Below are 27,437 nucleotides of genomic sequence, written 5' to 3'. Positions count from 1 at the left end.
CTGAGTTAATTAACAGCAAAACGACAACAAAACAGCAAATCAGCTACCAAAATGCTTCAGTGAGATTTTAGATGATGCAAACGTAAAAAAAAATCTTTCCTTAGCGACTGTGAGGAGCCATTTTCAGTTTTTATCTCACGAAAGACAGCTGGCGTCCATTTTGTCCCACAGTGAGACACACTGTCTTAAACCTGCATTCTATCTAAAGGCCATCAGGAGGCGTCTCCCGAACTCGGAGTGTGTTGAAGTATATGGGAAAACATCCCTCCTCCTCCCTGATTTATTATCTCAGTAAACGTTTTCCTGATGAGTTTATGGTCTCACTTTCTCGTTTCAAGTCTACTCAAAATGACACAAACAGCAAACAGCAGCTCACAAACCACTTCCTGTCGACACATCGACCATTCTGACCGAGGCTGTGCCTGATTCAGAATCCAGACTCAGACATAAACGGAGGTAAACGACTGGGACTTCTGAGAACTCTCGGAGTGTTAGGGACCGGAGGGTGGGGGGGTTGAAGGAAATGAAACTGAATTAGACTGTGTTTGGAATTTGCGAGGCACCGTGCATCAAATGAGGCATCTCCCGCCCCAATTTCAGAAGACAGCAACGATATATTCCGTGTGAGCTTTGCAAAGTACGCCGGCAGAAATGGATGAGAACAGGCCCTTTAAAAAACGAGAGCCGTTTCTGCTGCTCGTTGGCAGAGAGCCATCCACAAACAATCCTCCACTGCCCTCTCTCTGCTCTTTGTTTAAAACCCAGCGTGACATGTAACACACCATAAGGAGGTGGGGGCGAGATGGGGAGGGCTAATCAATTTAACTGGCGGGTAAAAAAAACCCAAAAAAAACAGAAAGACAAAAACATGCATTATGTTATGTAGATTTCTCCCTTGGCCTCGTGTTCACACTACAGCCCTTATTTAATCAGGCTGCTAAATCTCCGCAGCAGCCCAGAGCTCTCACCGCCGTTCCCCTGGTGGCGTGAGCCTTAACATGGTAAATTTCACCCGGGTAGGGAAATGCGCTCAGTGGCCGAGGCTCACGCTTTGGAGGGATAAAAAGAGCACTTACTGCCTGACATGTGCAATCCATAACGGAATAATGAGACTCCTCCACACTAGGAGCTCCCATTCCCTGCTCCCTCCCTCTCTACTTTCTTTTTTTTGTTGTTGTTTTTCTTGTGAGTGTTCTTAAACACCATGTAAATTCAGAGAGCAGAAGACGTGGCGAGGGCTTGAGGGAAGGCGTTTAATCGTTGGCTTCTTTTTGGCGAACGGTCTAACAGCGTGTCGTGAGTGAAGACGCTCCAAAGGAACCGTGAACAGCAGTGAAAACTGCTGGCCTCCTGCTGTCAGCTGCTACACTTCCAAGTGAAGGAGATCCTCATTAACACGTCTGCTCATCCAACATCATATATCACACAAGATAACACACAACCTGTGTGAAATAACGCAAGAGAAACACTATATTGTGATATGGTACAGGTAGTTTGTATAGCGTGTGTGACTTTCTTCAGAAAGACATGAGAAATGAGATAACTTTTAAGCTGTTTGCCACAATTCAAGTATTCAAAGGTATTTATTATATTCTCACATTCCAAACAAATTACTTTTAATTCTGGTTGTTTAAATGACTTTGGCTTTAATTTCTGGTTATATTTTCTGTCAGACATTCACACTCTTTCAGCCACTTTATCATTTTGTCTTCCATATTTGTTTTTATTTTTGCCCTATTTTTAGTTTAATACTTCATAATTTTATCTTTGCTTTCTAATCTTCTATTTCCTCAGTGAAAACGCAAATTCATGTTATTCATGACCACGTTTCCTCAGTTCCTGTCATGTTGCCTTGGTTTTTACTACTTTGTGTTCCCCATGTGTGTATTTGAAACCGTGCCACAAACGTCGTCACTTTCCCAAAATATCCTCGCTGTGTAGAATTACAATGTTTGTAGGAGAGCTATAAAATTGGTCTTATTCACTGACTGACAGGAATTTTTGTATTTATTTATTCAGCGTTGGCATTAGCTGGGATGCGACAATGACAAAAAGGGCACAGCTAACTGGTTAGCATGCTAATATAAGCAGGGAAAATGAAATTATATGAAGTTGAAGCCAAACAAAAAGAATTCCTTCCACCTCGACAGGAAGGTCAGTAAACTGCAGGTTGAGAAATGAGAGCAAGGACGTAAATGCAACATCCTTAAAACATATAATTTCCTGATATGTTAGAAAGCTTTTGTTTCTTTGTACTTTGAGAAAAGGCGGGTAAAGCAGTCCGGGCTGCCGTGGCTTTTACGTTAAGAAAAGAAGGAAGCAGTTGGCTCTAAGGCCGACACAAGATCAGGAAGTTGAACGCCAACAGATTTACACGAACGCTGACAGTTCTCTGCTTTCAAACCCACGAAAGATAGTTTTTTTCTTTTTTTAAAGAAGTGTCACGTCTTTCCTTATTGTCTTCCCGCTCTCCTCCGTTCATCAGTGTCACCCCGAGGGGTTGAGGCACAATCACCCCCGATAGCGGCGGCCCATCGCTCACCCTGTCCCTGGAGGCGACAGCCCACTTACTGCCGGCTCGCACTCAAATGGAGGACATTTCATCACCTCACCGAAAACACAATTAAAAACACGGGCACACGGCAGCCCTCCAGATCGGCACCCCCGCCCCCCCGTCGCAGGTTTAGTTACCGTGAGCCTGCCTCGCCCTCTCTGATATTCACTCTCTGTGAGATTGAGTGTTTGTCGGCGTGGTTGGGAAGTGCAGACAACACCCCGAAAGAAAGACAGAGAGAAAGTGGACGAGAGAGAAATGTCGCTCAGAGACGTCGGTGGACTTTCGGTGAGCGTGGAGCTTCAGTTAGCCGATAACTGATTGCTTTGTGGCCTCCTTGGAAACTAAAATGGAGGACAGTGTGCTGGGATTGCAGTGATGGGGGGTTTTATTTACACACACACACACACGGAGCAGCAGGAACAGAGGCAGACTGGCGGCTATTAGAGTGCAACGATGCTCCCTCTTATCGCCCACCATGATAGAGATCTACAAAGAGCTTGAGAGAGATTATGATTTCATTACCTTGATACACAAGTGAGCAGAGCAACAGACAGGAGGCTGAGAAAGGCGGGGGGGGGACGTACTGGGAGGGGGAGGCACTGAATTACAAGCTGCTGATTGAGAATAAATCTGTCAGCGCTGCCTCTGCAGTCAGAGGAATTTTTTCAGATTCCATTCTGAAATTCTCTCTGAAAAAGTAAAAAGAAGCACTTTATTCAGACCGCCACGCTCTCGCGCCGGCTGATTCCCTCCTAATCTCTGCAGATTTGTCAGCTGCACCGTCCTGTTGTTCTGGATTCAGACCTGGAGATCTCGGAAGTTCACTGAACTCTGCAGGACTCCTCCAAACGTGGTTTCTTCTGCTTTCATAAAACAAAGATGTCTGACAGACAAATGAGACATCAGGTTGACAACTTGTTCTATCATGAACCCCCCCTCACAAAAAAAAAAAAAAAAAACAACCTCCACCTCATTACAGCACCTACACCTCCACTCCACTGTGGACTCGAGGCCGGATGGGTCAAAGAATCCATCCAAATGGTACCACACACAAGTCTTCCACAGTCCAGTGTAAATGATCCCGGTTCAGGACCCGGAACCCAACGTGGTCCCAACAATGAAAGTTTCCATGTGTTCCTAAAAAACCGCTGTGACTGTGTGTTCGCTGTCTTGCTGCTTAAGATCACAATCTTATCTCAAACAACAATCTGACATTTTGACAGCCACCTTTAATGGGAATATTTCTCGTTCCTTTCTTCACACTTCTTCAAAGTAGATGTTTTTACAAAAGACGTGCAGCATCTTAATTTCAGGGTTGTTTTTTTTTTCACATTTGCACCCTTTTGTATGCTTTTCAAGCTCACAGCCATGTGAACAAAATCCCAATTTTTGTGTATCCAATCTGTCATTTAACGCATCCTGCCATGACTGTGTGATAAGAGTCTCATTTTTCTAGTCTAACAACGGCCTTTATGGGGAAGACATCAGGTAAACAGCTAAATCAGAGTTATTTGTTGTACAATGCTTCAGAGTCAGCATGGCCACCTTGATGGGCTCTCCAGTCTCCAAACACACTTCAAGTCTTTTTTGTCTTTCTCTCCGAGAGCGTTTTCCCTTCAGCTCTGTTGAACTTGGTCGACATTGAGAAGAAGGTGAAGGACTGCAGCTCGCAGACGGAGTGTTTTGTGTTTGCATGTTTAACTGTGTGTCTTGTGAATCCTGTTAAACTGACAAATGTTGCTTTATATGGTGCCCGCCGCCGCCACCCGCACATTTCAATTTCCAAGTTGGCGTTACTGGACTGAGTAGACAGTCTGTTTAACTGTGACTGTCATAAACCAGAGAAGGCTCCATTTCTGTGGATCATGTGTTTTATCGCTCGCAGTAAGTCATCTGGTGAACACCGTGTCGATGTTCCTCCACTTCTGTATATACAGAGGAATTTGCAGCAAATTTCTAACTTTGACTCACTGAAGGAGGAATAAATAAGTGGCACAACTAAAGACTATGATAAATATTTTATCAGAATTGATGAGAACTTAGATCATTTCTATTCATTTAATGTCAATTCCAATCTCAAGGTGCTTTCCAAATAGATCAGATTCATTCAGCTTAGAGATTCATGACTAAATGTTTTTTCTCTTTAACTTATTGTTTACAAGGCTGCTCTTCTCTTTGTAAACTGTCCTTTTATTGTGCTTTTACCTCGTTTACCTACCTTTTATATCCATTATGGAGCCTGAATCACATCTGTATGATAATAGACCATAATAATAAACTTCCCTTTCCTGGTACATATAAAACAAGAAGACATATTATAGGTGTGTGCCCTCATTGGTCTCAGCTCCAAACTCTCTGTCTGTAATATTATTTGGGAGAAACTTCCTTTAAACTTGAAGCAGCACCAGACTGAAGGTGGGAGCTCATCTGTCTTCATTCTGATCATCATTAGAAATTTATTTCGTTTAATTAACCAAATGATCAACAATCAGCTTCACTGACGGGGAAACTAAATGTTTCATTGCCGAATTATCTTCAGTGTTTTCTTTGCTGGCTTGTTCAGTCAAATGGATTTTTATCAGCTCTGTTGTTCAGTGTGTGCAGTGATATATCACGACTCTGTGTGCATGTAGTGTGTCGTCACGTGAATATGCTTTTTGTGCACACATGAGCATCTAAGGTGATTCTTAATGTGCATGTGAGTCTTTGTGCGTTGAAGCCTGTGACTCTCCGTGTGTGTGTGTCTTTAATGCTTTTGGGTCACTGTGTTTGTGATGTTGTGTGCAGATTAAGTGATTGTTTGTATTTGTGTGCGTGCACGCCATGGAGAGGCGAGCTCGGCCGCAGCAGCCAGGAGAGCAGAGTAATGCCAGAGGTGGTTTTCTACCAACCTCTCTGCTGGCTTGCTGGCTCACTAATGGCCTCCTCAGTGAGTTGGCTGACCGACTCGCTGGCTCTCGTCTTCCTTATTTGGTAGCAGAGGGTGGGGGAGGGTGGGGGACGGTGGCGGCGGGGAAGTGTGTGGTGGGGGGTGGAGGGGAGAGGAGCGGTGCTATGTTTACATGCAGGGTCAGGAGGTCAGCGCGGAAGAATGCCACGGAGCAAACACAGATCACCTAAAGACAGTAAGAGGGCTCACGCATCGTTGTTTCATGGCCATCAACTGGATGGATCGGGCAGATTCACAGTGAAACGGTGTGACCCAGTGTGTGTGTGAGAAACAGATACTTTGGTGAAGCCCCAGGAAAAAAAAACAAAACAGAATCGTTCCCTGTCCTTTCCCCTCTTTGGTCCGAGGCCGCAGACAGTTGAGGGGATTCAGTATGAAGGAAATTAAAGGCAACCATCCTTCTAGTTTTGCTCTTGTCCACTTGACTTCCTGCGTGCCTGCCTGCTTGCCTGCATTCCCTGGGCAATGTTTATGCTGTGCCCTGCCCAGGACAGAATAGATTCGCTCACACAGCACTGTGCTTTCAACCAGAACCTAAGTAAGTCTGGCAAGCCTGAGCCACAGTCCCATTCACTCTCACTCCTCTGGATTAGGCCCTCTGGCCCGGGGCAGCGCAGCAATGACTGCATTAATAGACCGAAGATAGCATCTCGCCACGCACCCTAAAAATATATATATCTGAGTCTTTTAAATGAGGACACATCAGCAGGTTGGATATTTCCCCCCATCAGCTTCCCTAAAGGTTATCTGCATCATTTTTCAAACTATTGGAGGAACTTAAGTGCAGAAGTTGTGAGTGTCTGTGGGGGTGAACAAGGAATGAAATATCGTGTAAAGATGAGTTCAAACTCGATGTAACAGTCACTAAGAAGTGATGACTGGAAGACACGAAGCCTGAACGAGTTTAGAGTTCCACGGGAAGAAAGAATTACGATGCAGGCCTTTAAAATGCATCACACTGCACAGCTTTCCTTCATCACTGTGAGCAAAGTGCAATAAGCAAAACATCTTTTATTCCCAAATACCATGAAATTTCATGCACCAGCATAATCAAATTCATTACCTTCAAACTTGAGGTCAATTTACATTTCTTTAAATGCCGCCACAAATAACTGGAGCGTGTATAATTGAATAATCCTAATTTATTGCTGTTTTTGTTCCCAGTGTTTATGATGTATATTAGACTTTACGCTCGTACAGTAAGCGTGCCGAGAAGGCACCGCTGCGATCGGGGGTTGTGGCAGCTTGCAGCCACATTATCCAGCCTGTCAAACTCTCAGCGCCACGCTACAGTTAAACACGGCTCTGTGAGAACATCGAGCCTCTTCACGGCAGCTGTACAGATTAGCAGAGCTTTGTTTAATTGTGCTGCTAACATCCGAGGAGCCACTTAAGAGCTGCCACACTCTTTTCCACAGAAACTGTGTTTAAAGCTCAGCCAATAGTCGCTGAAGCCTGTTCATTCAGGGCAAATGCTGTTGGGATTTGGCCAAGTCAGGTACGCTCAGGAAAACTTCCCGGCCCTGCAGAGGCAGCTGACTCAGCAACACGACCAACAGGTGAGCATCCGACCGAAATATCAAAAACAAACCAGCAGCAAACAGACGCCTCCATCAACATTCTTCACCTGATGTCGACTCTGTAATTTCAAATACAGAAAACGCTCGTGAGCTCAGTGAGCGGCCTCCAGAGGCCGCATTTCCACTTCAACCCGATCAGACTGAAGTGCTCTGCAACTACTGACTGAGTGACAAATCAGCCAATTGCCTTGAATTGCCGTCCTTAGAACCAAAAACTCTTATCAGCGGCCGAGATGAGCAACATTAACCATCATGATCAGTAACATTTTGTCCAAACTGGAGGCTTTTCTCCTCCTGAGGTGGAGCTCCTTTTCTGCCGCAAAAGAAAACTTGCAAATTATAGCTGCTGGCGAAGAGCAGTGGAACACAGGTGACCTTTTATTAGCACGCTACACGAGGAATCTTCTCTGGAGGCTTGATGGCAGGTTTGGTCTGCAAAAGGCCACAAATAGCTGCACAAAATAGTCGTCCTGCCTTCTGGAATAACAGTCGGCCTGCCGCCTCTTTCCCCGACGTGTTCCTCCGTGTTGGTGCGTATGGCCTCATCATTGGTGATGACACTCATCCAGCCCATCATCGCTTTACATTATCACAATGTGAGACACATTACAACCATACAGAGACTCACAACACACATTTTATCTGCAGGCGGTCACGCTCATCAACACGCAGTCCTGTTATTTTAATGTGCAGTGTTGGTACAATGTCATCTCTGCTGGCGGTTTTTCCTTTAGGAGGTCACTTTTTTAATGCACACTGTTTTATTCTGACTTCTTATTGTGCTGTTTTATTTGCTTTTAAATGTGCAATCCTTTTACTTGAACTTTCTTTACTTCAAACTTCTTTTTTTTTTTTTTATTGTGGGTTATTGTTGCTGGAAGCGCGAAGTCTGAACAGCCGTTTAAACACAATGACTGATAATTAGAGCTGATTTAGATACTGTTAAATCAGTTACTTGACCCCTGAAATAGATGAGGGTTGGTGTTTTTTAATTACTCAAGAGACAAGAAAGGGGATATTTTGTAAGTTTAAGAAACTTTGGGTGACTGATCAATAATCAATAAATACAGTCCGACTCAAAATATTTATGGACAAAAACATTCAAACGTAATCTTCCCTAAAACTTAGCTGTTGACAGTTTGAGTGCACGGATAATGTGATAACCCCCCGACACCCTTTTGCACACACTCATCCACAGTTCCTGCATGTCTGCCGCTCTGCCAGCAGCACTCACAATCAAGAGAAGACGAGGAAATGAGTGTGGGGGTGTGTGATGGGTGGAACTGCTGAGGACATTTCACAACTCCAGACGAGATTTATTCTGGACCTGAAACTGAAATATTCAAAATTTCTGCAGTAAATAATGGAGACTGTTGTTAATAAGTAGATGTTTGTCACTGAACAAACTTAATTCATTCCTGTTATATATTTTTTTTCTTTGTATTCTTTTTTGCATGGTTGCTGAATCTCCTGCTGGGACATTAGGACAGAAACACTTAAATCTCAAGAGACTTCGCTGGTAAAATAATGATAAATACATTTTAGTTAAAAGTAGAAGTTGATTTCAATTAAGGGAAGCCTAGGATGTTATTTTGTAATCTCAAGGGGACATCAGACACTGCAGAATAATTATTTAATCAATTTCAAAGAGAGAGTGGGCAGAAACCTTTTAAAATAAATTCTGCACTTACTGGCATGCAGCAGAGAGGAGCACTGAATATGTATGAAGCTGGAAAAAGTCAAAGTGAGGTGACATTACATTACATTACACATCTAAACGGACGTCTGAAGACCAGCAGTGCACAGCAGGAGACTCGCTGGCAGCCGCTGTGACAGGTATATGAGGGCTTTGTCTCAGCCGTCGGTGTGGATGGACAGCTGAAAAGCTTTGGGGGAAAATCACAGACTCCTGCGTGTCATATTACGGTGATCATTACAAAGAGGACATGAGGACGCCGGACCTGCAGCACGACTTCCAAACCAAAGTTTAGCTAATTTTAGTACACACTTCTTTCTTTCTGCGTCCAGTTTTAGGATCCACAGTTGTGATGAATCACTCTCCAGCGCTGTACACGAGCTTCCATTAGTGACAGAAAATACGTATTAATGTATGTAATGCTGCGTGTTGTGACGCTCTGTCTCAGGTTCACAACCAAACGTGCGTTTGAAGAATTTATCTGCATCGGAGCGAAACATGGTGGTCAGATAATCAAAGAAATCGTCCTGCTGCGACTCTTACAGATGGGTAACCAAATGTAGAGATATGACAAAGGAAAGGTGGAGGAGGGAAGGAGTCAGAGACAGATCAGCCGTACTTGAGGATGATGAAAGCATAAATTTGTGCCCAATGATGTAAAAATCAGTTGCTCTGCAGGCGTGAGGACGTGCAGAACTCAACTGTTTTGTCTAAAATGGCGGCGCAGCACAGAAATTCAGGGGCCCACTTACCGCTGGGTTGTTTTCAAAACCTCTTTAGCTTCATATCTTCAGCTGCTCCAGTGGCTTCTCCTTCTTCTTGTGACTCGCTCACTCGCACCTTTAAAGTTGAAGGAAAAAGGGGGAGAAGGAGGGAAAATGAAAGAGAAACATTAATGAAAGGGACTACTAAATGAACTGCCTGCTCAAGTGGAAGTTGGGGGAATTCGACAAATACTGAGATGAGTTTCTGCGTCTATCTGCCCCCCCCGCTCTCTCTCTCTGTCTTGCCCTTTGTGACCAGAGGACGACAGCTCTCAGGCAAAGAGGAGGTTTGCCGCTGATTGCCTGAGAGCAGTGAAGTGCGAATCTGCATGAAATCCCGCTTGGCTTTTTTTTTTTTTGATCATTTTCTCCTTCACATCTTTAATGAGCCTGGTCTGAATCTGTGTGTGTGTGTGTGTGTGTGTGTGTGTGTGTGTGAGTGTGGTCGATGAATGTTTAGAAATTCGCTCATGTGCTGTATATACACGGATTCACAGCTGAACGCTCAGTGTAGGAATTTGTGATCCCGCCATATTTGTGTGTGAAGACTCTACATGTGTATTTGTATTAATTTCAGCTATTCAAACAAGTGTGCATGCTGGACTCTGCAGTTGTGTATCTGCCTGTGTGAGTTTCTATACATCCGGAGGCCATGTCTGCCGCGCCGTAGTTTCACTCGATACTCGGTCAATAATCTCAGTCAGGTCTGCAGCTCTGGGCGGCCATGAGTCCGCCCTTAGGAGCTTCCACCGAGTGGTGGAGGAAGGTTATCTCCAGGGAAAGGTCAGAGGAGCTCATCACTACCCTGCGTCCAGACTCCTTTAAGATAACGACATGAATATCATAGCTGGAGTGGATGACAGAGGCCTGACGCATTAGTATGGACGCCGCCTCCCCTGAAAATCCACCGCATGCCTTCTTAAATTACTGTTGTGAGAAAAATATTACTTTATTTATTCTTTCTGTCTAAAGTTTAAGTTCTGAAGAGAGAGTCCTAAATATTATTTATGCAAAAACTGCATACTAAGAACTAATTACAATGCAGATAGTGTGCAAGCAATGACAAAGCATAATTCAGGCCATGGCAAGGCCCAAGACTCACGAAATGTTTTCATGCATCTGACTCTTGAACGGCACCAACTACTGTTTTTGTCAAGTGCTCCGTTACTTTAAGTGTTTTAGAGCCAATTTTAAGCTTTTACATTATCTTGTTTTCCTTCAAAAAAAAACTGTGATTTTGTTGAGACCAGAGATCTAAAACCAGAAAATCAGAGCTGATCCAGAGACTTTGACAGCTTGGCCTCTGAATGAGATGCTCTGATTGGCTGTGACATCACCCACCGGAGCCAATAGGAGCATCCGATGTAGAAACATGACTCTAGAAGTCACTGTCAATGATGGAGGAAGAAAATGGACGGATAAACACACAGAAAGAGTCAGACTGATCCGAGGCGTAGTTGACATCATGACTTTGTGTGCCGTCTTTCCTCAGCCTGTTACTGACCTCTGTGACTCTCAGTGTCATCTAACAGGCAGCATGCAGGAGGTTCCCTGCCTGCACCACAGGGGGGAGTGCAGAGGTGTGTGTCTGTGTGTGTAAAGGCAGTACCTGCCAAGCCCAAAGTTGTGTGTGCAAATATATACGAGCCAGACTGTGAAACATTTTGTGTTATTTGCCCTGGGTCGGTGACTCTGGGAAAAAGATTCCTCTTGTCGTGAACGTATGTATGGCTGTTTATACACACGAGCATGCTGTTATTTGTCAGCGAGAGAGGGAGGGAAATAAAGTGAGGCCCATTCTGCAGCGCTCCCTCCTCCCACACGCCTGGCTGCCAAGACGAGCGCAGGGGAATTTGTTTAATGTACAGCATTTATTCACCGCACACACGCTGTTGCACTACCGCTTCCTCCGTCGCATGAGACACTCCCTTGGCTGGGCGAGTCGCCATTAATCAGATGGAGCGAGGGGGTTAGCTGCACACAGAAACTGAAACTTATCCTGAATCAACATCTGAGATAGTGGAAAATCTCGCCCCGGCGTCCTCACAACAGCTCGCAGGTGAGAGCGCAATGCTCAGACTCCATTAGTGCTCTTTGAGCTGAGGAGGGCGGGTTCAGCTCTGCTTCGTCCACTCACGTGGAAACAAGCTCCGGTTTGTTTTCTCTTGACCCTGCAACATATTGGCATTGAGTTTAGTCACCGTATCGAGACAGATGGCCGAGCATCATGGTGCATGGCAAAATGGGAAATGAAAACATGCATGCTCAAAAATGGGTCCATGTATTTCTCTCCAGCAACGTGAGCACACGGGGCAATTACAGGACTGAAGAACGGGAAGGTGCGACGCAAAGACAAGCACAAGGTTTACCTATTCTGTGCAAATATCAACAAGTCTGATAGAAAAGTAAAACAAAAAAACGCACAAATCAAACTCTGAGATTAATTGTCAACACAAGTGTCTGTCTTGATGTGACAAAACTGAAGAGACTCTTCTTTTTTCCTCTTTGAACGGAGGATGTTGCCATGGCAGCACCGGATGTCTTCCCGTCCTGTCCTTACTCTTCACCCACACACCCGCCCACCCGCCCACCTTCGCACTCACCATTGTTCTCTAGATATCAGGACTGATATGCCCCAAAGCAATTAAAAACCAGATCCTCACCACAGAGTAAGAAGAGATGAGGAACAGGGCAGGAGGAGGAAGTGGGTGGGAAGGAGAAGCACGTTATCTCAACGTGAAGTTGAGACAATCGATACGGTGGGGGGTGGGTGAGAAAAAAAGAGTGGAGAAATTAGAGGAAGGGGGAGGAGGAGAGGAGAAACAGGTAAGTCCACAGGAGGAAGAGGACGAGGAGAGGAAAGACAAAACAGATGACAGGAGGAATGAAGGTGAGCAAAGAGGAAATGACAAATCAAATAATCAGACCAGAGATAAAGAGAAAAGCAGGAGAGAGAGAGAGGAAGCAAAGGGTGAAAAGTGAAGATGCCTTCAGTTCCCTCTGTGACCAGCAGAGAAGCTCTCCTTCTTACAAATGAGCAGAAGGAGGAAATGAAAGTACGTAATTCTTTAAATATAAGTGGGACTATAAATCTCAGGCTGACGAGATAAAACTGGAATTTCTGTGAAACTGATGCAGAAACGAAACATCATTTCCTCTTTCCTGAAAAAAAGTCACGTATTTAACAAAGACTCAGGGAGGAAATGGTACGACGCCAGCTACCTCCTAACGCTTTCACATTTAAACGCCAGCGTCATTCAGTCATGTCACATTTCGCTCTTTAACACATCTCTTCACTCAAAGCTTTTTTAATTCATTCATTTCCAACCAAACACATTCAAAACAGCAAACAGGACACCACACACACGGTCTGAAAACAGCATCAGTACAACCAAAGCACACACTCAGTGACTCTCTGAAATCCCTCTTCCCCACAATCATCTCATCAGCCATCATTTTCTTCCACCTCCCTTTATACATTTCAAATACTCCTTTTCTAAAACTGTGTTTAACCTTTACATCTAAACTACTCCAACTTATTCAGAAACACAAGCAAAAACAACTGATCCTCCTTCTGGCTCATCACTAAACATTCTTCTGTCTTTGTACCATTCAGGTGGGGAAAAAAAAGACAAAAACTTTGAATTCACTCAATTCAGAATTAAAGTGACCTCAACCTTGTGAAAATACTTCTTATACCGGGGCCTTTATTGGCATCTTTTGAGGGATTTTTACTACAAATTTGAAGAAAAGCTGCCTGTGTGACACTAAATGTCCTGATTTAAAAAACAACAAAACAAAAACAGGAGCACAAATGTCACAGATGAGATTCTTTCGATAAGCATCAACAGCTGTGTGTGCTCTCCTGATATCGTGTCCTTGAAGGTTCGTTCAGGGCGTGCTGCTCTGGTTAGGAACGCCGGCTAAATGCTGAAAATTGCAAATGTGGGAAAAAAAAGGAGAATGGACCTTATGGAAATGACTGTTTCAGTTCAAAGCTATTTAACAAGGCAAGAAAGGCCAGTCAAAGCCCCTTTGGGCTCTGAAAAAGAAATAATGAGACGTTCATTGGATAATAACCTCCTTTAGTCATTTAAATGTATTCCAGTGTGCTCCAACAAAATCCTGCCGATGACCGCACGTCTTGCTCAGACCTTTCCTTTGTTTAGCACAGCGTTCCTCTGCAGCTCCACGCTCAGCACAGTCCGCTCTCTCCCCAAACAGCCGTTTGGAAAATGATTCTGACCGAAGTTTAAAAGGCCAAACTTGTGGCTTTACTCCGGAAAGTCCAAATTAAAGATGAAAGTAAGTGTTTGGTCACAGTCACAGTGGAAAAGCTTTTTTAATAAAAATATCCCACCAATCCAACATCAAGGTGTTTTCTTTTTTTGTTGGGAGAAAGTGGAAGAATCTCCTTCAACACATCCAACCAAAGAGCTTTTGTCCTGCAGCCTCATTATTCCCGCTGGCTGAATAGTTCTGTACCTGCAGCTCTGTCGGAGAACCTCGACACTCAAAACACCAACGACGTCAGATGAAACATGCCAGCAATGGGCCACTCTGACTTAAGTTTCATTCGCAGCGGCTGTTTGGAGCGGATAAGAGCGGCAATGTTCGTAATATGTTATACTAACACACTCCCAAGCGAATCATGTGACAGAACGTAAGAGCCGAGGAGTGCTCACATGTGGGAGTGACATCACACATGAAGGCTTTTCTTGTTCTGCATGTGTGGATCTGAAACACTTGTGCGATTGTGTGTCTATTGGCATGCAGCATGCAGAGACTGATACTCAATTAGTTCACCTGCCACCTCTACACGTCCTGGCATTTCAGCGCTTAGTAAATCAGCTGGGCTGACAGCACACAGGTCGATATTAATATTAACGTCTCCATAAATAATGTTATTGTAGAGCTTCATGTTAATGGTTCATGATGTGATGGGGTTGATAAAGTAGAGTGCAGTTCTATTGTGAAGGAGCAGCACTTTAACATGGAGGGGTAGAGAGAGAGAGAGAGAGAGAGAGAGAGTGAGAGAGAGAGAGAGAGAGAGCGCGAGACAGAGACAGAGAGACGGAGAAAGACAGACATAGCGAGACTGACCAAATCCCCTTCACCGTCCTTCGACAGGGACAGCGGTGACATTGGCTTGGAAAGGCGCCGAGGTGGTCACAGCTGTGCTCCCTGGCCTGACTGCCCAGGAGGGGGCTTGCGATTGTTGGTGTGTGTGTGTGTGTGTGTTTGCAGTGGCGGGGGGTTAGAAAAGGCTGTTGGACCTGGACTGAACACAGCAGATTAATTATTTTAAATCATCTCACAGGCCACATGATTGTAGCTGCTACTCAAACTGTTGTCTGTCTCTGAGTGTGTGTGTGTGTGTCTTTGTTGGGGGGAGCTGTTTCTGCCCATATTTCACTGTGGCAGCAAACATGTCACTGTAATGTCTTTATGTGGGTGCTGCAAATCTCGGGATTAGCCATTGGCTGGAAAGAGATGACTGTCATCAAACTGAGGCGACGGGGGGTTTGAAAAGTCAGCTTGACCTGCTGCACGAATCTGCTGCAGCGTAACGACAGATTTCTGAGCAACAAAAAGACGCAGCAGTCAGGAATCCCGCTAAATGAGCTTTTCAGCGTCGATCCTTCTTCCTGCAGAAGAACATCTGCTGCAGATCGACGTCGTTTGACCTCCCAGTAATTTCTCAGCACAGAAAAAAGTCCGCATGGAGAGCTGCTGCTAAGGCAGAGAGGACTTTCTCCACACAGACTGAATTTCATCATTCAAAGTCAAATTGGGGATGTTCAGAGTCACAAGCCTCCCCCTGAACTCGCTCTGTGTGCTGGCATCATTTCTGCCCTGAACAGAAGCACATTCAAAAATTCATGGCTGAAAGGAGTCATTTGTAAGTTTTAGTTATTAAAAGCTACAGTTAGCATTAGCAGCTGTTTGATGCTAAACTCCAAGTGAACAACTGTTGATGCTAACAGGAGGAATACTGACGGAGCGCCAACAACACTTCAATCAAACCGGTTCCCACATCAGGACACTCTTTCATTCCATTTTAAAGAAAAAGGAGAACCAAATGTTTTGTTTCCTCCTCCAGACGACAACTCACAAATAACTAAATGAATGAATAAATCACTGCAGAGAAATATTCATCTGCTCTACGGCTCATATGGGAGGAGGAGGCTGCAGCTCCGACTGCTGATTGGTGGGGAGAGGAAAAGACGGGCGTCCACACACACACAGCTTTATTACAGTCCAACCATTGTGTAGAATTCTGGGAAAGATTTCCAAACTGACTTTGTGCCCTGATGTCATCTCCCATCATTACACATACATGCACGCACACACACCCTCCACCAGCCCGGACGGGGGCTTCGCAAAGCCCGGATCATCCCTGCTAATCCACACTCATTAAGGATGAACCGCATGATAGCGTGCCACCAACAGCAGCCTCCCCAGCCCCCATTTACCCCACTTTCTCTTACACACACACTCCCTCCGCCAATAAGTGGCAGCTTTGATGGAAATTTTAATAAATGACTGCAGATTGTTGCATGCGTTGCCGCCACAGCCTGAACAAACAGAACACCAGCCACTCCTGTCGACTGTAATCAGGCCCCATTAAATTAAGAGCGACAAAGCTTTTATTCAGCGCCAGTGAAGGTGACGTGTGTTTGACCAGGGGAGGCTGAGCGCTCCTCACCGCTCTCTCTTCAGAGAAGCTCGCTTCAAACGGACGACTGAATCCAGACGAGATGAGCTGTGTGTGTTACTGACTGGTAAAATGTAAAAGGAGAAAGGAGTTTTAGCAAAACTTTAAATCAATTATTCAAAACGCTTTCATTGTTCCTCAGGACGGAGGGGGAAGAGTTTCTGCAGACTCGTCAGTGTTGCTCCTCGTCGCTGAGAAGGTCACGGCCGAGTCAAGTCTACCTACAAGCCCCCTGGGCTGAACAGAAAAATGCCACATGGATACTTCCCTTCCAGCCCTCTGCCTCCAAAATAACTCTCCCTCTGTGGGCTTCTTAAATAAATTACAGATATGCTATCCTCCCAAGATGTGATCTCTGTTCTCTAGTGCAAATTAAAAATTTAAGCCCATTTAGGTTGGTGCCCAGAGTAACTGGAGGCTGTGTGGTTGCACGAGGCGATATCCGACCAAGAGTTGTGTCACAGCAGCTCTCAGCAGTGATGCTCGTTGCTCTGGGCCCTGAAACCGGGGTAGGAAGCAGGGCAGCCTTGATGTTCCAGAGAATATCGTGTAACTAAAAAGGTCGCAGGCTTGATCTGGCAGCACAACACTGTGTCTGCCCACAGCTACGTGTCATGTCAAAGTGTCAAGACACCAAACTATGCATGAATCCTTCCATGTGAGACCGAGCAAAAAGCCTCAAAATGTAAAATGTGCAACTTCAAAGACTCCACTCTGAGGATGATTGAACCGTGTGCCAGTTTTATTTTCAAGCAGCCTGCCCTCCTACTCTTCAAAGTTACACACACACACTTGCAAAGTTCAAACATTCGGCTTAGTCACATGAAAATGAGACGTCTCATAGAAATTTAGGCTGGAGGTGCTCGAGCTGGATGAATCTGTTTTTATGAATCACAATGAGCGTCAACAGCTGCAGAGACGTCTGTGTATCGAAATTGACAATATTATCTAAAAACACAGTAAATGGGGCTAAACAATGAAATGACTCATCAGATTCTCCCTGTAATCGAAACGCTTGACAATAAGCAACAACACAAAGGGTCTAAAGGCATTTTGTCATGTTTGACTGTGACACGCTGCAAAGAAATTAGAGGAAACAGTCACATTGGTTGGAATTTGCTCAAATTTATTGACAAAGCCAAACAAAGTCATGCCTGGGAGGCCCAGCGTTAGCCGAGCACATCTTCTTCATTTAGTGTTGTGTAGATGGGCAAAGACCAAAAAGGCTAATTAGGTGGGAGCTCTTTACAAAAACATGATGCAATACAGCAGGAGACAGTGTGTGAAGTAAATGTTCTCTGATCATTAAGCAGCGGAGGGCTAAATAAATGAGTTTGAGAGCTTGTGTAAGAGTGTGTGTGGTGGAGCTGCAGGGGACGACCATTTAACAAACCCACCTCACTATGAACCCAGAGCATGTGTTCTGTCATTTGACCTTCATTAACATCTTCTATTCACAGCTCCAACTCTGATGATAAATCAGGAAAAAGCTTCTATTGTATCTTTCTGTGAAACTCAGCAAAGCATTCTCCCCTACCTGACTTTCATTAGCTTTTGTCTCTTTAAACAATAACCAGAGCCTCAATCGAACGCAGGCTTTGGTGGATATTTGCCTTGGGGGGACTTTACCAACAAAACCTAAACTGAAATCAAATCAAAAAGTAATTCAGCCAAGATCCTGAGAGAAAACACAATCCAGATGAAGAGTCTCATTTAGAAGACTGAAGTCGAGGTTAAGTGTGCGACAGAGAACGACACCTTCAACCTCACAGACAGGAGAAAAACGGATTAAAAAAAAACAGTTGTCGTTTGTAACGGCAGACTTTCCTCCGTTGAAACACTGCTGGATTAACCTAATCAGGAGATTAATCATACTTGAAACACTAGAGGCTGCGCCGGTGGCCTCTTTATCTGCCTGTGCTGGGCAGCAGAATTAGGAGGAGCGCTGGGAGACGACGTTCCCACAACCTCCCTCTCTGGAGCTCTGTGCCTGCCAAAAGACCTCAGAGGCAGTCAGAGCTCCCAGTTTGTCCAGACAGCCTGTTTGGAATTAGAGCCCTTCTGCGAATGAGTTTATAAATTCAGTGTTTGGGAGGACTGGGCGGGTGCAGGATATAACCAGGTGTGTTTGGGGTTAGTCATGTTCATTTCAGTCCCAGATGCGGGGCAGAAAACGTCAGAGTCAGCAGAATCTCTTTCCCTCCCCAGCTGTTTCCCAATTTCCCCCCATTTTGGATCACGTTCACCCTCAAGTGCATGAGTTCAGTGATGAGGTAAGACACAATCAGCACTCATGAATAGCAGATCGCTCCACCTTAATGGGCTAATGACAATTTACATTTCCCTCTTGACATTGCTTCAATGTTAAACACAACCTAACAGCAGTAATTTATACCCATTTGGCAGCTTCAAACTTATCCGAGGACCACGTTCAACCTTGCCTCTACCTGCCCGCATGGTAACTCTTCAAGGGCACCGCTCAGCAGCGATCACCGCCTCTTCAACGCAATAGACATCCGAGTATCAGCCACTATTTAAGTACAATCCTCCATCCCTGCAGGGATTTAAAGACTCGATGAGCCGATTGCCCTCGAAACTGACGGAAATTAGCTCTTGCTGTGCCATGTTTTCCTGACCCTGTAATAAAAGGATCAAATCCGGAGAGCAGGGCCGGAGCTTTATATATATATATTTATTTTTTTTTTTTAAGCTCAGCGACCACATGTTCATGAGCAGCCCTTGAAAATTTGGCAGACGGAAAAAGGTAGTTGTGGTCAATCTGCGTTGGATAAATAAATAAATAAAACTTGGTAAGTACTTATCTGTCTCCATCTGTCTGCCTTAAATTATGCTGCAACTAATCTCACCACCTAGGCTTAGCAGAGGGAAAAAACAGGGCTTTATAAGCACATGCCCATGAGAAAAAAACAAGAGAGGCCTGCAGTGTAAACAGGGAGGGCATCATTGATCCCAGCTCTCTGGTAGCCAGGTCATCGATTGCAGGATACAGCTGTTATACTTGGAACACCTTGCTGACTCCAAACACAACCTTGAATGTGGAGCCAACGCAGAGCATTTTTCTCCTTCCTTTTGCCGGTTGATCAGAAGATGCATAGGAGGGGGAGGCAGAGGAATCCTGCACCGTCCTCGCATAATTGTGTGAGAACATAATTTTTCAACCGCAGCTTTGCCTTCCCGTCCCCAGGAGGCACTTTTCTCAAACGGTAATCATTATGTTATGGAAGCAGCTGCCGGGCAGAGCTGAAAATGCAACCGGAGCCGATGAGCACGGACACACAGTCCTCTGGGTGCAAAGACACCGAGGGGACCGTGAATAAGCAGGAGAACAGTGGGACGTGAAGGAGGGGGTCATTTTGGATGTTTTAGATCCCCCAGAGTTTTATTGATCCTGGAATCTCATCAGGGCTCTCTTTGGTTTCTGTTTTTTGGAGCATTAAGTAAAACACAGACATCAGATATCAGATCATTTTTATTTGCCGCCCTCCGCATGTGCATTTCCTACACCTGCTCTCCTATTTAAAGATTTCTATCTCACTACATTCAATACAAATGCACTTAAAAGAGCATATGTGAGAGGAGGAGGACAGAGAAAAACCACTTAAGGCAAACAGTGGCGAGATGCAGCTAATAGCCGTCTGATCAGCCGCCGCTTCATCTTCTCCACATTATCTCCAAATTCAATATTGGCTCTTCAAACACTTCAAAAAAAAAAGAAGAAGAAGAAGAAGAAGAAGTGACTGTTGTGTCTAAGCTGAACTGCTCTCCTGTTATTTACACATTCGGGCCACGCGTTGAGCACAGAGTCTCCACGATCCCCAGAAAAAACAAGTGTAACATATATATGGAGCTGATCCACAGACATCGATATGTGCTGAGTTACTTTGTACGTTACACGTTTGTCTGTCGATGCCCGACTTCTTATTGACGGTTAAATTCCAGGATGTTCCTGATAACACCATGAAAAATGCCCCCCCACCCTCCTCAAACAACCAATACATCTCCCTGCTGCTCGCCTCTATTAGATTCCATTATATGATATGAAACAGCAACCAGGCTGCATATACCCAGGAAGTGCTGCTGAGAACAGACAGGTGTTGTGGGGATATGGAAATGCAGAATCCTTGATTTTGCTGCGGAGAACAGAGAGATCCAGAATCTTCAGGTCAAATCTAACAGATTAGACACGGTCGCTGTGAAGCTGATGGGATGTGGATATGCAGCGGTGCAGAGCTCTTTGGGATGACACAGGTTGGTTTGGGAAATACTGAGACTGTACAAGATATAAAGAGGTTAAAGGTCCAAAATAATAATCAATCCTAATCCAGTTTGATTCTGAGTTACATTCAGTACTGTGGTAACCTGCGTGTCATTAAGTAGATTCAGAGACGAGCTGGATGATTCTACCTTCCACTGTTTGACTCAGCACATCCGAATAAAAACTAAAAGAATGTACTAAATGAAATTGTGACAGCGGTCATTTCGTTCTCCGTGAAAAAAACGTTGACATGCACTCGTTCTCTGAGGGGAAATAAAAATATGCCACAGCTAATAAAAAAAAAAAAAAAAAAAAAAAAAAAAAAAAAAAAAGAGGAGCCTTCATGTTAAATTGACCTTCCCTGGATGAAATTATCTTTTCATACGCAACAGTGATGAAACTAAAAATCCTGTGATCTAGCACGGCTCATGTTCGGGGGTCTGATTTGACCTTTTAGCGGCGGCAGATCGGGGGCCCGGAGGCGTGACAGCTTTAGAAAGGCACATGCTAATGTTAGGTGTGGTTTGTGCCCCTCGGTGCTATTTAGCACAGTGTGATGAGAGTTCATCTCCTTCACATCCTGCTCGTCTCTGTCTGAGAGTGAGTACAGAAATAGTCTTTGTCACCAACCACACAGCGGGGCACCTTTCACACGCCATGTCCAACACGCCTGGACGGAGGCAGCAGAATGTGTGCCAATGTGTGCAGCTTTGCAGGGCCACGGAGAGCAGATAGTGTACAACACGGACTTCCTGCTATCCTTTTAATAAAACATGCTGCATGTTACTCAAAACATATTTAGCAAAGTGTCTTTTTTTTCCTTGAGCTTTTAGCTTTCCTGTTTTTTTTTTTTTTTAAGATTAGTTTATTTATATGGGGTTTTCAAATTAAAAGCACAGCCTCGTCTCAGTCATTTCACAAATTTCATTGGGTTAAATTATGAACTTGGTTTTGTAGGAAGGAACCGTCCTGCTGCTCTCACTAGAACCGATTTTTCATTGAAACTGTTTGTGTAAGTTCCCATTTTCATTGCGTTTCAGCGGGCTAATCTGAGCTGAGCCAAACTGCACAAAACTCAAAGGGAAAACAGTCAGCAGCGTGCCAGCTCAGTGTGGAACGATACAGCTGAAGAAAAATGATCTGTGAGGGCAACAGATAAGAGGATTACTCCATTATTATCTACCCCAGGGGCTGTTACCCCAGAGCAGAAAAACATGGTTAAAAAGGGCGAGACCTTGATTCCCCCACCCCCCAACATGCTCCCATCATTGGAGTGAGGCAGAGCTGCTACATGACACCCCCCCCCCCCCCCGTCCTCTCTGCAAGGTCCAAAGACAAGTCTGCGCTCCGATGCAGCGTGCTGAGGTGTGACCTTGGTCTTTTGTCCAGTCGTCTCTAACCGTCCTCCAGAGACACCAGATGGATGGACCCGATATCCCCTTTGGGATTTGAGGTTAAGTGTAGTTTGGACAATCGGGGGGGGGGGGGGGGGGGGGTTATGATGTTGGTTCCGTCAAATGACAGGATTCCCATAATAAGTTAATATGAGGAAGACAGAAATTAAATTATTGCCCAACAGAATGGTGATGTTAGAGAGGTCGATCAATACAGAAAGCCGTTATCGATAAAATGTGGTCAGTAAAAACTGAACAGATACGTTCAGCTGACTGTGATCAGATCTGATGAATAAACAACAGAAGAGTTCTCTCTTTTATACCTCTGTGGCTGTCCAGTGCGACGCTGATTTTTCTGAAAATGTTTAACTACACACACACACGTTCAAACTTCCAATCCCATTTGGCACTCACACAAACCGCTCCATAAAAATCTCATTTCACATCCCTGACGATTCATACAAACAGCACAGTGTGATCCACGACAGGACAAATCCTGATCCAGAATTGGATAAAATCAGGAATAACTATAACGCCACTAATGTGAGGCAGGAAAATCCAGCTCAGCTCGATCCGGATGTTATCAAACTCCTCCCACTGCGGACAAACCACAGTCTGTCCGAACCTGCCTGACAAACTATTCTTCTATTTTCAAAAAACCAAGATGGCTGTTGGACAAATTACTAACTGAAGACTTCAAAACGGATCGTAAAATATTCTATTGACTCAGTTGGCTCTTTCAGGGGAGCCTTCGAACGTCTCATCGACGCTGACGAAGCGCCCAGAGATCGCCGTGCACTAATGTTTTGATTATACACACACAAATTACACCTCTCAAACAGACAGACAGTTTTGCAACAGGACTTGAATTACATATGTGAGCACGACTGAGTCACGGCTCTCACTTAGTTTAAAACAAAGACATCAACAGCGTCGGTGTCTCCACATCAAGACTGAAGTGATAATTACTCTCATTCAAGCAGAAAGATCATCGCACAGGCGGGAATCACTGGGTGTTAGCTTGTGACTGTCTGAACCTCCATTTCACAAACCTCAACTGTTTCCACTCCAATTCCACCACGTCTGCCTCTGAGCCCGGTTGTGGCCCGGCCATGAGCGTCTCCTTTCTGCTCTGAATTTCATTCTTTGGCAGTTTGGCTGATGTTCCTGTCCTGATAAATCTACAGTGAGTGAGCCTGGAATTCGCTGTCTCGCTCAAGGACACTTTGTGAGGCTCCAACTATCTAAAATCGATTTATTTTAGTCCAGTGTTGGAAAAGATGCACAGTTCTCTTTCCATGATGCTCCGTTGTTCTTCCAGTGTTCCCAAAACCTCAACCTGACCTTCTCTACACTCCGTAGATTAACCCCTGACACTTCTCACATTACTGTCAGTCATGTTAGTATCAGCATGGGACAATATAGGTCAAATGTGACCTTCCCATACTCAGGAGGTCAGAGGGTCATCGGCCCTGAAGGGAAAACAAGATCCAGGTCTCAGCATCAATTCTTCAGGATGCAGGATGGCTCGACTTTAAACCACCAGACTGCATTAAAACCCAAATTGGAAGCATGTTTGGGAATTAACTAGGGGAATTTTAATGGTGCGGATTAAACACTGATCCTTGTGACTGGCTTTGGCGACACAAACACTATATTTACCTCTTCCATAGAAACAGACACTGAGGGCGTCATAACACTGCTGCTTTAGCAGCGGTGCATGTGAAGCAACAAGTTTTAAAAGTTAGAACTTCAATCAGTTAAAATTCATTCCTGGTTCGCTAAAATAAAAAAGGGGGAAGGCTGCCTGCCCTTTCAGTCATCAGGTATGAAAAATGGTGGAAGTGATGGACTATAGAAAAGATTTTCAGCGTAGAGAACGTAGCTTCCCTCACACAAGTAGCCTGACTTTTATCTTTATGACTTCTGAAAAAAAATTAAAAAAGCACTTCAACACAGTTTTTCTGATCCACAATGGCAGAGCAGGACAAAGATTAGACCTTGTTCAAATTGTGATTCAAAATCTTTTCAAGAACAAGCAAATGAATTTAACTGCGATGATGGGACTGTTAAAAGCAAAGGACAAGCATGTCTGGCTCTTCTCATTCAGAGATATGAATGCAACGAGTGGGAATTCACCGGAAGGTCAGAGGCTGCGGTGAGTGTGTCGAAGAAACCAACAGCAGGTTGGATCAGATTAAACTTCCCTGTCATTCTGCAGGTTTAGAGCCAGTTAAATACCGTTAGCATCCAATAGAGGTGCAGAAAGCATATGTGAAGATGTGTCTTACAAAGTAAATAACGACGGAGGAGTGCAAATGGAAAAGTAAAGAAACAAGGTGTCAGGTTCAGCAGGTAAGAAAGGAAAACTCCTCCTGATCCCGCCGGAGAAACTGACCAGATTCAGCTGTGGCCAGTTTCTTGAGATCCACACAAAGTAAAACTGCTGTTGCTCATTTTGGTCAGAATGGAGCTCAGAGCCAAGAGACCATCTGAGATGCCTCCAGCGTGGCTCAGTTGCTGGACTACAGCCTCTTCTGAAGTGGAAACACAGAGCTGGACGGCTTTGAAGCGAAGGGTGGAGGGCAGGCAGGATCTCAGATGTGACAGAAGCAGTTTCTCCGTCTCTGGATCATCTACGCCCAGAGCAGTCCAATGTTTTGGCCCTCACACAGTGGCGGTGGTCTCAGAGCTTGTGGGAACAAATGCTGGGCCCAGGCACAGACTGAAAATGCCTGAAAAGACCCCAGACAGCTCCACCATTCAGAGTTCATCCAGGCTTCTGATTCCAGCACACGGTCCTGTCCGAGCGTGGGAAGAGCAGATATGGCAGATTCTCTTAGTGGACGTTCACATGCAGCAGCTTGTCTTCAGTTTGTGTATGAAGGAAAAATGTTTGAATGCAATTTTAATGGCATTCTCATAAAGGGCAGTAAACCTGCTGCCTTAATTAAACGATTTTCTGATCTTTGCTCTGCATAAATTAATGATGGTATTGTGTTGTTGGTGATCAAAGAGCATTTGCAGTAGATATGAAAAAAAACTGGCAACATTTACATGATAATGGTGAATAATTAAACTTCATTCATTCATTCATCCTCTCCCTCTGATTCGTTTCCGGGAGCCAATCCCAGCTCACTCTGGGCGAGGGGCGGGGTCACCCTGGACAGACAGAGACCAACAACCACTCAGACCTACGGACAGTTTAGAGTCACCAATGAATGAATGAATGGACCTTCAGAGAGAACCGCTGTGACACCGTGCTGCCATAATAACAAATTATACTTCACAGGGCTAATTGTATGTTTCTCTGAAAACAATGACAGCCGTGAGAGGGACTTTAAGGTAACTGTGCAAATACAGAAGCATTAAAAAGTAAATTGTTTGTCATTTGTGATCATTTTGGTAAATTCTTGTTAACATTGCACAGGTAATAACATAAAGCTCCATCTTGGCTCGATGTCTGCAGCACAAAGGTATTTCATGGCTACTGTAACATTTGAATCCAGCGTTCCAATAAAGCCGCGGCAGAGCGGCTCAGTTTGGGAGCCGTCTTTCGAGGAAAATTAAATTTCCTTTTTTTCCCCTTTACAAGGCAGGTGACCTTTGCACTCCAGCCGGCTCCATCCTCCTATTTCTCCATTAGTGCACGGACACAGACAGGCACTGAACACACACAAAGGTATTTGCAATTTCTCTCTAAAGCAACCCTCCTAATACACACACAGGCGCTCACTGTCCAACAGTCAATATTTTCTGAAGGATGGCCTCCCTTGAGAACTAGCAGGCAATCTGAGGGGGACCCTGCAATGAAAGGGCCCGTGATTGCATTCGACCGTAGCCCTTACAAAGATGTCGTACATCAAATGCCAACAGATAAAAAGCCATGCTCGAAGAGTTAATCAGCAGAGTAGCTTCCATGGCCGAGCCGCAATTTGTCTCAATATCAAAAGAGGAAGACAGACGCTCAAAAAAGAAATAAATAAATATAGATATAGAAATATATATAAATAAAACATACAAACAACTAAACAATATAAATAAATATATAGACTAAAAACAGCAGCAATTGTGTCTCCTGGAGTTCTGACTGTGATGTTATCTCTCTAGTTTGTGGCTGCAAGTGATGCTCTGCTTTTATCTTACCAATTGCCAATACCATCTGACCTTGAGAACGAGCATGGGGTGTGTGTGTGTGTGTGTGTGTGTGCGCACGCGTCTGCTATTGTACTCTTCAGAGACGGGCTGAATGCCTGAGAGTGCATCGATGCCCCCCCCCCCCCCATTGGGGTTGGAGAGCCTGACCAATTTGCATTCCGAGTCACAGTGGAAACGCCTGCACAAGAGGCTGTTTAAGCATTTTGCATACTTGCCAGCTCGAACCTGATAGGATACGCGGGTGTGAATTCCACGCTGGGTGAGAATGAGGTTTAATCACAATTGCTGTTAACCTCAGAGTCTGCCCCCTCGTAGAAGCCGCCACATTTCAATCAAATTAATACACGGGGCCTTCGTGATTCCAGGGAAACAGGCAAAGAGGTCAATGGGGGAATCGAGGTATTTAACCTGAGCAAGACGCTCTCCAAACACTCCAAAATGCGCAGCGAGTCACGAGAAAGATTTACATTTGGACGACTGTTTCAGGGATTATCCAGAACGCACCACTGAATCCCAATGTCCTGCAGTCATACTGTGGATTGTGATATATGTGCAGTTTCCTTTGGGGCCAAATTAAATTTCTTCCAAGGATTAAAACGTAGAAGAAACACTTTTAAGTATTTGAGTACACATCGAGAATGCTAACAGGGACATCAGAGACGAGCTGAGTATGCAGGGACCAAATTTTCTTTGTCTGTTTTGGATCAGTGTTGAACTTTCAACAAAAGAGTCAGAACAATTGACGGAAAACTGAAACAGCCTCTATTGATTTTAAGGACTGGCTGATCACACTATAATCTGTGAGACTATAAGAGGTTTAAGACGTTCTCATTCTCCTGCTCGACTCAAAGGGAATATCTGTATTTATTTTAATGAATGTTTCTTATTTTAATGAAACAATAGCAGTACATTTAATCAAACTACTTCCTCCTCTGGTTTTTAGCCTATTTTCAGGAATGGAACAGGTAACACTCCTCCGTCCTTCAATGCGTTATTTCGTTTGGACAGGCTCCATTGTGTTCAAAGCTGAAACGTCCCATGGGTAAAATTCGTCATCTGCGCCTGGAAACCTAGACGCCCGTCCTCTTGCTCTCAGGACACGTCGCCTCAGACCGTCAGCATCAATTCTGTCAGTCTACATTAAGAAAAGTTTCCGTCAGCGTCCATTCACCTCCACTTTGAGGGAGGGCACTACTACGACTACTGTAAATACTAAGCTGGCCCGCCCGGTTATGGCCTCTGTATTATATCTGATGATGATTTTGGTCACGGTAAGCTGCTCTAGTGTCTACACATTAACATAAAATACAAGCTGTTGTGCGTTTTTAGTGCCGTTCTGTGTCG

At 44.6% G+C, this 27,437-nt stretch overlaps 1 protein-coding gene across 1 annotated transcript in view; it reads right to left on the bottom strand.

The window, feature by feature from the left end:
- ptprsa (protein tyrosine phosphatase receptor type Sa) overlaps nucleotides 1-27,437 on the bottom strand; it is a 194,288-nt gene that overhangs the window by 148,482 nt on the left and 18,369 nt on the right. The window contains exon 2 of the mRNA XM_029500050.1: nucleotides 9,536-9,623. The gene's annotated coding sequence lies outside the window, so the exon portion shown is untranslated. The remainder of the gene's footprint in view (nucleotides 1-9,535; nucleotides 9,624-27,437) is intronic.

This window comes from Echeneis naucrates, chromosome 4 (assembly GCF_900963305.1).
Source record: "Echeneis naucrates chromosome 4, fEcheNa1.1, whole genome shotgun sequence".
NCBI classification, from domain to species: domain Eukaryota; kingdom Metazoa; phylum Chordata; class Actinopteri; order Carangiformes; family Echeneidae; genus Echeneis; species Echeneis naucrates.
Note: the sequence above shows the minus strand (reverse complement) of the source record. Positions and strands in the feature narration are given on the sequence as shown.